The following is a 14,534-nucleotide window of genomic DNA, read 5'->3' on the forward strand; positions in this document are numbered from 1 at the left end:
CGTCTAGAGAACTTGTTGTGCCAGTCAAGACAACCAGAAATGGACGAATTGTTAAAGTTCCTAGTAGACAGGGCCGGCCTTAGGCCACTGCAGCCTATGCGGTCGCAGTGGGCGCCGCGCTTTCATAGGCCCCGCGCTTTCATAGGCCCCGCGCTAATTCCAAGTGTACATTATTAAATTAAACCATTATAACGTATATAAAATAACAGGTTATTCGCGACCTCCTGATTTTCCAGGGCCTCCAGGAAATCTCTTGAAAAGGCAAAATATACGATAAAGTCTTGAACTTTTTAAAAATTTATTCAATTCTCCTGAAGAAGAGACGAAATTGACATTTTGGGGTGCCTATAAATAAAAAGTGGCATTGCGAGCTTTCATTTGATAAAAATTTATTGCAAAGACGAAAGTAGGCCTATTTTCTAATTCAAAAAAGATAATTTTGACATTATGCTTATCCCTACCCAGACTAGGCCCCGCGAGATCCGTTTCGCATAGGGGCCCCGCAAATGCTAGGGCCGGCCTTGCTAGTAGATATCACACTTAAGAACTTTAAAAGGAAGGGTATGATAATAACTTCAAAAGGAAGGATGTGTTAATATTATATGATATTACGTCATTATTTTTTGTTTATGTTTTGTGCGAAAGCAAAAGGATTAGATGTAAATAAAAAGAGAGTTTCTATTGAATTTAGGAAAGATGAATAAAGGGGTAACAACTAGAGTGTGAAGTTTAATTCTGAAATTATAGACGCCAAACCCGAATAATGGACAATTTTAGCATTATTAAGAATAACTTTTAGATCTGTTATACTCGATTCTGTAAATTTTGCTTCAAGGTTAATTAGTGTAGCCATATAATTCTCGCCATTTAGATCTATTATTAGTAAAGGTAACAAGATACCTGGAATTCGCTGTATACCATGCAGTTTTATTCGTGGCAACAAAGTTTAAAATGTAAGACTAATTTTAAAAAATAATTTGATCTCTCTGGGAAAAAATATTTTTTAAATGTCAACAAAGTCAACGTACCGATAGACCTTGATCTAGGTTTAGTCTTTGTGATAAATTTAATCCATAAATGTTGAAAAAAAAAAGACACCCGTTGACACTATTTGTCAATCAAATATATTAATTTATGTATTTACAAATAAATTTCGGACACCCATTTGGGGATTTTAAAATTCTCCCCCCCCCCATCCCCCCCCCTTAGTTACGCCACTGGCTTCACAGTTTGTTAAACAATGTAAATCTGAGTACTCTCCCTTCAACATTACAAATATAAATGTATATTAACTATGGTGCGAATATGTATGTTACAACACGCTAGAAACAACCCCACCTCCTAAAAAAAATTAAAAAAAATAAAAAATTTCGATGGTCTTAGGCGACCCCTGCCAAATGGCCATTCGATCCCTACAGGGGTTGCGACCCAAAGGTTGAGAACCCCTGATCAAGGCTATGCTTACCATATTTACATGAAAAGATCGAAAGGATCTAGATCTAGATCTAATTTTAGAAACTACACTTTGCGCAGATAGTTTTTTACTTTGACACATGAAAAATACGAAATATAGTCTATTCATTTCATTATTTAATAAAATTAACCTTTAAATTTGTTTTTCAAAAGCCTTTTTAAATGTTGAGATATATTCTATTAGTTTCATTCATAAATCGCGTACATCTGATAAAAAAGGTCACGCATGCGCAGAGCGAAGCCTTCACGCACGCGCAGAATGAACTCTATCCAAGATTAGTCTAGATCTAGATCTATGTCTCACTCGAGATCTTTAAACGTCGATTAGCTATTTTGATAGCTCCATTCATGTTATTTTTACATTCCCGCATTCGCTTTACTTATAAAATTATTATTTCGTTTAATTGTTTACAAAGCACTCTCAGTGACTATATCGAAAATGATACGCAAAATTAAGACCCGCGGGCCGCGGGTAACAGATGGCTAGTATATATATATTTATTTCGCATACAGCGGTTTAATTGCTTATCAGCAGTTTTGTGCTACAAGTCAACGAGTATCCACGGTCCACAACACTTATACCTAGGGTCTTTCTATAGCAGGGGTCGCCACCCCTTTGGGGGGTCGAATGACCATTTGCGAGGGTCGCCTAAGACCATCGGAAAATTTAATAATCTTTTTTTTTTTTTTGGTGGGCCCGGGGGGGGGGCTATTTTTCATCTTAAATTATATATATATATATATATATATATATATATATATATATATATATATATATTGAGTGTGTGTCTCTAACGCGTTGTAAAAAGCATATTTGTGCTATAGTCGATATACATTTTTATGTTTTGTGCTATAGGATTAGAAAAATTGATCCGATTATATTATTATTAAACAAATTCTGAAACGACCGTCAAGTATCAATAAAATAAAAGTAGGAATAACAAAGAAAGATGTAAGATTACTGACATATAGCCAGGGGATATGAATGACACTTTAAGTGAATGTTTTATCATTGAACGTAGAAGTGATTGTTATTGGCAGTTACCTCTTTCTATTATGTATATATATGTATAATTGTTATTCGAAACTATTTGTTGCGGACCACATCTTGGATGTTGCAGAATACTCTTTCACCAACTGAAAGTAATGTCCATCAAATGAGTCGTAACGCTGTTTCTGGATAAACATTTCTATGGAGAAAATCTAATCGCGTCGTAAATCACATTTACCTAAGCCAATGAACGAAAAAAAAAATTATAGTTGGGGGTCGCCGTCTAGCGGAAAATTGTATAAAGGTGTAATAGTAAGTGTATGTGTTTTGAGTGGCTGGTAGTGCAGTGTGTGTGCGCCTGTGTATGAAATGACCAGTGGACCTTAAGTGTACATGGTTGAGTGAACAGCAGTGTGTCAGGGACTGAGTGTAAAAGGAAATCAGTTTAGAGAACAAGTGGCTGGAGTAAAGAACAGAAATAGAGACTAATAAAATCATTGTGTTTATTGAAGCTCATGTTATTTTAGTGTGTCTATTACAAAAGGGGTCGCGGAGCTAAAAAGGTTGAGAACCACTGTTCTTTTTTACATTTGTATTGCTACGTTATAGTGTATCAATTCATTGATTGTTCTGCAGTCAGCGTCCAAGATTCGCAAGCATATAAGAATGTGGCCATGACCAGGAAGCGCATCAGTCTGATTTTAAACAACCACAACCTAAGTCTAAAATATAAGCTACATGTTTACCACTGGTCACGAAAAAGGTTGTCAAAAAAGACGTCTTTTTTTTCCAGCCAAATCTTTCAAGTGCCAGTACTGGTAAATGAATTCAATATCCTTTACAATATATCCTTCCTTTATACAAGCCAATACATCATAGAAAAGAGAAAATATGACATTAATTTGATTGATAGACAATTTTTTGGAATTACATTAAACATAATGGAAGAAGGACATTTTCACACTTTAACCATACTGGATACTACCTCAAAAAAGTAGAACATGTCTTGCTTTTACCGGACTTGTGGTATATTTCTAAATAGGGTCGTTAGTAATTTAAAACTTGCAAAGAGAATCAATAAGAAACTCGATACATGCACACCTTTTTTTTTGTCTTCACTCTGGGCAACAGGTGATGAACGTATTTTCAGTATGCAAGTGACTTTTCTGAGCTCAAGCGAATAGTCTTAGTTTCACCTTTAGGTATATCTTGACGCTTGCTAAAAAGGGTCGTTCAAAAAAAAAAATCGAAGTGTCAAGTTGTTTTAGAACAGCGGTTCTCAACCTTTTAAGCTCGGCGACCCCTTTTTACAATCCCCCACTCTGACGCGACCCCCCCTCCACACACTCACACATACAGCAATAGAAGAATACACAATAACAATCCATATTTTCAATAGTCATAGGCGACCCCTGGCAAATCGTCAATCGACCCCTAAGGGGGGGGGGGGGTCGCGACCCACAGGTTGAGAACCCCTGTTTTAGAACAAAGCTTGTAATGTCTGATAACTACGAGGTGATGTGGTACCTCATCAAGAATGATGATCTGACATGATCTTCACTTATCCCTTAGACTAATGAACTGTTGGGGCACCACATATGATCTGTTGACAGTCTCTCTCCATTCCTCTTTGTCTTTTTTTTTTTTTTGCCTTAGACAGAATCTCTTTCAATGACAAGCCCGTCCATTCTTCTTTTATGTTATCTCCCTTCGTTTCTCGTTTTCTCTTTCCGCCTCTAATTTTTCTTGTACTGTTCCATGAAGGAAGGGTTTTGCGAGCCCTGAGGACCATTGTGATATAGCTATAAAAATGTAATTAACTTTTACAGTGGTTATTAGGTCATCACGGGGCCCAGTCGCAGTTGTAATCCTGTTTCCAATCTCTTCGCTTGTAATGCAGTCTTTTCAGGGGCGTAGCTAGGAATTTTCCATCATTTGGGGGCCCGGGAGGCTCAACCTCTTTGTGGGCCCCTGCATTTTGCGTAATATTTAATATTTAATTAAAAAACACTCATTTGGGGCCCGGGGGTATTTTCAAATTCTCCCCGCCCCCTCCCCCACCCTAGCTACGCCACTGAGTCTTTGTATGTGATACCTAGGATCCCCTATAGCATCTCTATTAAATTGCTAGGATTTTCTTAAATTCTGCAGTTTGCGTCCTAGATTCGTAAGCGTGTAAGAATCGAATGTAATGATAAGTATAAACAAGAAAAACATTTTTAAAAAATACTTTTAAAAAAATATGGCAATACCTCCTTCATACAACTTTATAGAGCGACTGTTTTTTTTCCCTCTTAAGAACTAAATGAATGGAAAAATTGAATCCTTGCTAAGCGAATGCATAGATCTTCTACACTTTATAATATTCCGAAGATAAAAGCGATACGCAAACAAAACTTTTCCTGAATATTAATTTATTCAATTCGTGAATCAATAATGCTTTACATTCGCTAATTCCCGAAAGCGATAGTCCTTTTCAACAAGGCGATAATCCTTTCAAAACCGACGTTGGATTTAGATCTAGACCTAGTTCTGTTGCCAAATTTAAAATTTATTCATTTTAAATTTAGTGTGCCCAACGAGCGCTAGTAATCCTTTTCTCTGCGATACACATCAGCTGTTAAATTTCTAAGAAAATTATAAGAGCCGTTTTTTTGGAGATCCGTGTCCAGGTCCCAAGTTCCTCCATGAAGTTGCGACTTGAATAGACGTATTGTGAAAATAGTGGCTGCAATGTCTCGTATTAATGTCAGACATTTTAAAATGTAAAAATGTAAAAGTTAATTTAGAAAGATTTTTCTTAAGTTATCAGAATAGTAAGAACATGTTAATCCCACTTCGTCAGATTTATACAAAATCTTAAGTATGATTCAGTCACATGACCCTTTCAAACCTTTACCCCAAAACCTGACTACCACTTCATTCGTATGGCCATAGTGTGTATCCTCTATCCCCCTCCCTCCTTTTTTTTTAAAACTACAATTATAGATAATTTTATGCTGCAATAAACGCTGCATAATCTGCATAATAAAAAATACAATCTCAGTTCATTAGCAACTAGATCTATATTACAATAATATATATATATATAATCTTTATACCGGAATCTTGTAAACCAAATAAAAGTCTGAAAGACTTTGAATCCGATAAAACATGGACTAGATAAAAACATGCTTACCTGTCTTTATCGATGCGCTGCGAGATGACGGATATACCATTGCCGTGCACTGTCGCTTTTTAAAACCAACGTTCCCCCGTTACCTCCGACCGACCACGTCGTCAAGCTGGTCGATACCGCAATAGGCAGACACTGCGTCCCCTCCACCCTAAACCCCCCCCCCCCCGGAAATGCAAGGCAGTTACTTACTTGTGAGGTCGTGCGCGTGAAAGTGAAGTGAAGTGGAGTAGGGCCGTGTAATGAGGCAATGACAATGAATCTCGTGGTGCGATCAGTGATTGTCATTTAGATCTATTAACCAAGTAGAAGAGAACATTGATGCCAATAAAAGATTTAAATGGGCACCCGATGGGGGTCAAGTGGATTACCCGCCTATCGTGTGGCATGCGCTTCAGACTTCCATCATGAGTGTCCCGAGTTCAAACCCTGCGCGCAGTTACCCCCACCCCCTGCCAGCCCAATCATAAAGCCTGGGCTAGGACGTATTCATCTTCAAGTACGTACGGAATGTATAAACCTAAAGTGTAAAAAAGAAAAACATAAAAAATACTTTTAAAAAACAAAGCTAATACCAAATGTAATAGTATTAATTAGTTTTGATCAGTCAATCAATGAAACTGACTAATTCAGCTTATACCATTACTTCAGTCAAGTACAATTTTTTTTCTTTGTTCGAGATACCAAACAAAATAATTAATTACTTATAGTTAATTAACACATTTTTTACCAATTTTGATTTATGTGTTATTAGTTAAAAGAAATAATTGTGCAAAGTTTCAGCTTGATTCGAGATTTGGGTGTCGGTGAAATAACGTGTACAAACTTTTTACCAGACAGACAGAGTGGGTTGATATAAGCTTTGTAATAAAAGTAATAGACTTTAGAAACCAATATGTTAAACAAAACCTAGCTCACTACAAAAACACGTCTTTTCGCTCTGGCATTCTGGAGTCGTCTCCTCTACATAACATTAAGCTTATGACAATACCGACTAACGTTGACACTGCATAGATACCAACCAATCGCTTACTTCTTCGTCACTATAGAAACACACACACACACACACTCCAAAACACCTATTTGAGTTGGGTAGATTCGGGGGCGTCCTGGGAATCCCGAAATTCAAAATCCCAGCCAGCTACTTCTTAGCCACCACGGCCAGTGTTAAATTTAAGGGATGGTTTAGTGGGCAGAGCTGTGAGCGTTCTGAAATATGAGGGTACCATCATACATTAGTTCAGTGTATACAGTACTAGATATTCGGGAGCGTTAAATGTGAGAGCTAATCAGTTGGTCAGAGGAGCTAATCAGTTAGTCAGAGGAGCTATTCAGTTGGTCAGAGGAGCTAATCAGTTTGTCAGAGGAGCTAATCAGTTGGTCAGAGGAGCTAATCAGTTTGTCAGAGGAGCTAATCAGTTGGTCAGAAGAGCTAATCAGTTGGTCAGAGGAGCTAATCAGTTGGCCAGAGGAGCTAATACGTTTGTCAGAGGAGCTAATCAGTTGGTCAGAGGAGCTAATCAGTTGGCCAGAGGAGCTAATACGTTTGTCAGATTAGCTAATCAGTTGGTCAGAGGAGCTAATCAGTTGGTCAGAGGAGCTAATCAGTTGGTCAGAGGAGCTAATCAGTTGGTCAGAGGTGCACAAGAACGAAAAGGACGCAGACTTTACAACAACCAACGTCATATTTTTTTCCTGAAAAATGCAAGTGTATTTGCTTACAATTGGCCCAACCAAATTCTTGGATTCGACCTCAGACCGTCAGTTAGAAGACAGATCGCTTCACCACCTCGCTACTTCTCTCCACAATGGCTAAACAGAGTTTAAACAATTGAAGCGCCTAAAACCTGATCATCATCATCAAGACATCAGCCAAATCGCTAGAATAACGTAATGGTTAGAACATGACGGAAAGAGATGAATGTGATGGGTTGCTGAAACGGCAATCAATATCCCAGGTAACCTTTTACATCGGTTGCCTCTTTTCAAGCCCTACCCCCCCCCCCCCGCCCTGCTCTTCGTGTTTAGCTGATTTATTGTCAGCATTTATTCCTATCTTTCAGCAGTACTCTAGTCTCGCTGCGTCGGGTTTGGTTTCATCTTCTTAAATAAGAATTGCGAAATGACATTGAAGGGTTTCAGAAAACAATGTACCCCGCCTTTTCTGTCTATAAATAGTGAAAATTATTGGAAAATTTTGTGAACTAAATATTTTTATTTTTCGTGTATGCCATTTTTGAGATAGGAATCTGGTTTGGGAAATAACAAGGTCCTTTATCATTCTTTCTTCTCCAGTCGTTTTTTTTTTTTTTTGTTGTGCTCTAATTTAGATGTGAAAGTAAGATGTTGAAAGCTGAAAGAATTATTTAAGCCTTTGAGAGTAAATAATACAGAAAACTGATGGCTATCAAATATCAGGAAAAGAAAATGAGTTTCTACTTTTAAATGTCAACAAATGTTTGGTAAATAAGAGTAAGCCTTATTTCTGTGTAGAGACGGAAGCTGAACTGGTTCGGTCATAGTGTAAGGAGCGACTCTTGTTCGTAAGTCACCTTTCAAGGCACGGTGAATGGGGCACCAAGAAAGGGTCTTCGAAAGAAAATTAGCCTGGAGAAGGTCCTTCTAAAGACAGTTTCTGACCATGAAGAAGGGAAGGGAATCGTCACAACTCAAGTAAAGGGATTGATAAAGATGATGATGATGATGACGACGACGACGATGATAATGACGATGATGATGATGATGATGACGACGACGATGATGATGATGCGAAGATGATGACGATGACGACGATGATGATGATGACGACGATGACGATGACGACGACGATGATGATGACGATGATGATGATGATAATGATGATGATAATGATGATAATAACGATGATGATGATGATGATGGTGACGATAATGACAATGATGATGATGATAATGATGATGATGATAATGATGATGATGATGATGACGACGACGATGATGATGATGACGATGATAATGACGATGATGATGAAGATGATTTTTCCTTTTCAAGTACTGACCAGAATAAAGATAGGACATAAAGGAGACGCTGAAGATCTAACGTAAAAAGAATTATTTGTTCATATCCTCATCGGGGTAGTGTGGGCGCCTCAGTCGACACCTTGTTAACCCCCCCCCCCCCCCGGCGGTGAAAAGAAATAGAATGTCAGAGCAGAGATTCGAACGAGATGGTATAGGCCTACAGATGTTGTCGCCTGGCCGCTGGGAACAAGAGAGACGAGGACACGTAGAGTTATGAAACAAGATACAAATTTGTACAAATGCTCCTTCTTCCCTGGTGCTATTAGAGCATGGAATGGGTTGCCTGAGCTAGCCAGGAAAACCAGTGACTTGGCAGAATTTAAGTCCTTGGTTAACATGCATGACTGAATGTATGAAGTAACGTCTGTATTAATTTGTACAAATGCTCCTTCTTCCCTGGTGCTATTAGAGCATGGAATGGGTTGCCTGAGCTAGCCAGGAAAACCAGTGACTTGGCAGGATTTAAGTCCTTGGTTAACATGCATGACTGAATGTATGAAGTAACGTCTGTATTAATTTGTACAAATGCTCCTTCTTCCCTAGTGCTATTAGAGCATGAAATGGGTTGCCTTGAGCTAGCCAGGAAAACCAGTGACTTGGCAGAATTTAAGTCCTTGGTTAACATGCATGACTGAATGTATGAAGTAACGTCTGTATTATACAAGATAAGATAAGATAAACATTTAATTGTGCAGATTATAATTAATTTTAAAATCAGGAACCAAAGAAATGTTATAGAGGGACAACAACTCTTTAGGGCAGTGTTTCCCAAACTATGTTCCTAGGAACCCTAGCGTTCCTCGAGGTCTCAATTTGTGTTTCACAACTACAGGAATATTGAACTAGTAGGCCACCACCTGAATTAGTCTCTGTAAAAACAAATACGTTTTAAATTAGTTTTTCTTTTTATCTCTGGTGTTTATGTGTGTAATGTTATCACAGCGCCTTGAGCCTACATTTCGTTTGTTAACAGCGCCCTATAAATTAAATTATTATTATTATTATTAAAGTCAAGCCACGCCATCAGATAATGACACGAAAAAAGGCGAAGTTAGTACAAGTACGTCTTCGATTTCCGATGCTTCTAAAAAAAGAAAGTAACTACATCCGGCGCCGTGAAACGTCAGGCCATGATTCGTCTCTTTCCATCAGTATTCTAGTCCTCGACAAAATTAGAAACAGTGGATCGAAAGCAAACGTATCAACATAAGTCAACGCTCTCATAAAGACGTCTTACAAATAATCTTGGCATCATTCGCTCTTCCTGCTCGTTATAAATCTACAAGGATGTTGAATTACCTTCAAACAAGAGGATAGACGGTATGACCTAAGTGCGAGGATAGACGGTATGACCTACGTGTGAGGATAGACGGTATGACCTAAGTGCGAGGATAGACGATATGACCTACGTGTGAGGATAGACGGTATGACCTAAGTGCGAGGATAGACGGTATGACCTACGTGTGAGGATAGACGGTATGACCTAAGTTCGAGGATAGACGCTATGACCTAAGTGCGAGGATAGACGATATGACCTACGTGTGAGGATAGACGGTATGACCTAAGTGCGAGGATAGACGATATGACCTACGTGTGAGGATAGACGATATGACCTACGTGTGAGGATAGACGGTATGACCTAAGTGCGAGGATAGACGGTATGACCTACGTGTGAGGATAGACGGTATAACCTAAGTGCGAGGATAGACGATATGACCTACGTGTGAGGATAGACGATATGACCTACGTGTGAGGATAGACGGTGTGACCTACGTGTGAGGATAGACGGTATAACCTAAGTGCGAGGATAGACGATATGACCTACGTGTGAGGATAGACGGTATGACCTAAGTGCGAGGATAGACGATATGACCTACGTGTGAGGATAGACGGTATGACCTACGTGTGAGGATAGACGGTATGACTTACGTGTGAGGATAGACGATATGACCTACGTGTGAGGATAGACGGTATGACCTACTTGTGAGGATAGACGATATGACCTACGTGTGAGGATAGACGGTATGACCTACGTGTGAGGATAGACGGTATAACCTAAGTGCGAGGATAGACGATATGACCTACGTGTGAGTATTATCGATATGACCTACGTGTGAGGATAGACGGTATGACCTACGTGTGAGGATAGACGGTATGACCTAAGTGCAAGGATAGACGATATGACCTACGTGTGAGGATAGACGATATGACCTACGTGTGAGTATAGACGGTATGACCTAAGTGCAAGGATAGACGGTATGACCTACCTGTGAGGATAGACGGTATGACCTACGTGTGAGGATAGACGGTATGACCTACGTGTGAGGATAGACGGTATGACCTACGTGTGAGGATTGACTGTATGACCTACGTGTGAGGAAAGACGGTATCACCTACGTGTGAACGAAGATGGTATGAACAGTTTGGAATGTTCATCAAATTGAACAGATTTGAATGCTATGATGAATGCTAGATATTAGAATTAAGTACAACAATTTGAATGTTATAGTACAAACTTCCATTATAGTAATGTCTTATGCGAGCAAAAATCTACATACATATACAGAATTTCTTGACTACTAGTTTAACTTTTATAATCCACAGTTTTATGTCCTATTAATTTTTTTTTCGTCACCTAAAAAATGATAATAAGCAAGTCTTCAATTCCGAAGATTAGGGTTGAGTGCAGCATTTCAAGTGACCACTCCATTTAAGTCATGACCTGCATATTTTACCACATCCAATGCGGACAAAGAGGTGGTCTACCGAAATAAAAACAATTTTGTCGTCTACGCCGTCTTTAGCAGGTCACATAACACACACGCACACACATATATATACACATACACACACACATATATATTTATCTGCGATTAATAAAAACATTTATCTTATCTTATCTCATATAATACAGACGTTACTTCAAAAAAAGAAGTTGATTACGTCCTACGCGTCATGCATTTAGTCATGCATATTAACCGATGACTTAAATTCTGCCAAGTCACTGGTTTTCCTGGCTAGCTCAGGCAACCCATTCCATGCTCTAATAGCACTAGGGAAGAAGGCGCATTTGTACAAATTTGTCCTAGCATATGGGATGAGGAATGTGCCTTTATCTTTGTGTCTTTCAGGGTCTTTTATTAAATTTTGTTTATAATAAGAGCAGTAAGAGAATTCAAAGAGCGCTATTAAAATGGAGGGAAGGGGGTTGAAAGGAGTGCAGCTCTTTAATTGAAATGATTTGCATGTTTATAACCGCAGATCGGGCGGGCAATGTTCGAACCAATGTCCTGAGCGCGTATCAAAACAACCAGTCAGCCAACGTGTATTGAACAAAAATGTTCAATATTCAAGAAAAAAAAAAGTTTTTTTTTTTTTTAACAATTGGAGACTAGTCAAGTAAAACATGGCAGGACAAATTAGCACAAGTGCTCCGTCCTCCTAGTGCCATTATAGAACGGAATGGGTTGCGTGAATCAGCCAGGAAAACCAACGACTAAACAGAGTTTTAATCGTTGATTAACATGCATGACTAGGTTGACACATGAAATGCGTAACACGCAATTAGCTTCTTTTTGTTTAACTAGCATGGAGGTCATTACACACTGTGTTGTTAAATTTGACAAACAATTTAAAAATAAAATTAGAGTCATCATTATGGTCCCGGGGCTGTTGTTTAAACAAAGGCTGTAAATCTGTCCAATATCATCAATATCATCATATTTAGTGAACTTGAAAAGATGAAAGTGAAGCTAAGACCACGTATGTGTCGAACCTTCTAAGATTGGCCTAAAATCCGCTTGCAGCAGTTGGGTATAGACTGTGGAAGTTGCCTATAACCTATATCTGTGATAGCCACTCCTTACGTCAAACGGCGCGAGAGGACCTATATAAGTACTTAGTAAGCAGGGGCGGACTGAGTGGCGAAATCGGCCCGGACATTTCCATACAATCCGGCCCATAACTTGTATATCATATAATGGGCATCCAATTCTAGGTCTACCTGTCCTCAAAGTCATTATGTCAAGTTTGACAATGTATCGATATGCATACATACAGTGAACTCTAAATCTTTATACAAATATAGGCCTTATGTTGCTGTTTAATCGCTAAATGTGTAGGCCCTAAAAAGATGAAGCCTACTAGTAGCACTATCTACGGACGTAGGCTATCACAATATTAGGAAAATGTGTTACATTAAAATTTGTATCACACTGTAGTCTGTTAAAGATATTTTTTTAAACACAACGCTCAGAGGGGCCCCTTAATAAGGTTTTAAAACAATTTTTAAAAACAATTTGATGCGTACCATAGTGGTTTCCATGCGGCCCTTTCGTGGCCCTACCAGCCCATTTGGATACCGGCCCCACCGGGCATTTGCCCGAATGCCCATATAGCTAGTCCACCCCTGAAAGTAAATAATTAACTAGATCTACTTACATGTAAAACGGAGATAGGTCAACTAGTAAAGAATGAGAAATAAGCGTGTCCTAATATCAGGCTAACCTTAGTTACACACCACAGCGTCAGCGTCAGCGTGCATACAAAATGTAAACAAAATGCTGATCTAATCAAAAATGTAGCACTCCCACGTGTTACTCCTGTATATATCAATATATCAATACAAGTATCGCTCTCCTTAAATTGTAGCAGTCTATATTTTAAAATGTTTACAGTAGTGAACAGGATCTCTTCTGTGTAACAGTGTACTTAGCATGTACGGCTAAGCTAAAACGCCATAAATAATTGATTTACGTATTTCTATCCACGTACTCCTTCTTCCCTAATGACATTAGAGCATGGAATGGGTGGCCTGAATCAGACAGGAAAACCATCGACTTAGCAGAGTTTTAAGCTATTGATTAACATGCATGACTAGATTGACACGTCAAATGCGTAGGACGTAATTATCCTCTCTTTTGAAGTAACGTCATCTGTAAGATAAGAAGATAAGAGGGTATGTTGTGCCACTTGGGGACAAAACAAAATCCAAGAAGTCAAGATGTCTTAACTCTTTCTCTCCTAACTGACGATACCAGCGTTGATTCCACCAGGATGTTGTAAATAATTACGGAGAGAAAGAGTTAAAACTAACGTAATGGCTGATAGAAGCTCACCAATGACAATGATCTTCACCATCACTTATCCCTTGGTCTGTTGGACCGTTGGGGCACCACACAAGATCTGTTAACCGTTTTGTCTCTATTCCGTAGTCTTTTAACTTTGTAAACTTTCTGTCAATGACAGGGACGGCCCATGTTGTCTTCCCATCGCGTTCACTGTCTGCCTCTTCTTCTTTTTCTCCTGGTACTGTACTTTAAGGAATACCATTACGAACCCTGAGGACCTTGTGAAATGATCTTCACAGGTATAAAATATTTAGTGAATCTGGTGTGAATGTATTTTTTTGTTTTCTAGTTATATCGTTTTGTTTGATGTAATGCACACATTGTAAGATCATTTTCCATTCTAAAGATTATTATTAGTTTCATGATGATTATATATAGTGCTTTTTTGTGACGGTACTCACCGGTACGGCGTACCGGCACCTTTTTAAATGTGGGGAAAAAATTATGCTTTTTCTGGTATTTTAACGTTTATTATTAATTCATCACTGAGTAATATGACTATTGTTTTGCGAGATGAGATACTGTATATATACATAATATATATACATATTATTATTATTATAGCTTATAGCATGCTCAGAGCGCTTTAGGTCCAATCTTATTTGTGGACCAGTGGGGGGAAGGGGGTATCTAGGAGTTGGTTTTCCGTGCTGCCTTTAGGCGCTCAATAAACACAACTCTGCCCGAGTCGGGTGTCGAACCTCGAG

General features: G+C 38.7%; 1 protein-coding gene across 4 annotated transcripts in view; it reads right to left on the reverse strand.

The window, feature by feature from the left end:
* Positions 1-13,354, reverse strand: part of LOC129926427 (uncharacterized) — a 29,438-nt gene extending 16,084 nt beyond the window's left edge. The window contains exon 1 of one of the 4 annotated variants that reach the window (XM_056030350.1): positions 13,205-13,354. The gene's annotated coding sequence lies outside the window, so the exon portion shown is untranslated. Of the gene's footprint in view, positions 1-3,210; positions 3,350-5,642; positions 5,777-13,138 lie in introns of those variants that run through there. The other 3 variants (XM_056030347.1, XM_056030348.1, XM_056030349.1) reach the window with 3 other exon arrangements.
* Positions 13,355-14,534: the final 1,180 nt, after the last annotated feature.

Source organism: Biomphalaria glabrata, chromosome 5, assembly GCF_947242115.1.
Source record: "Biomphalaria glabrata chromosome 5, xgBioGlab47.1, whole genome shotgun sequence".
Lineage (NCBI taxonomy): Eukaryota > Metazoa > Mollusca > Gastropoda > Planorbidae > Biomphalaria > Biomphalaria glabrata.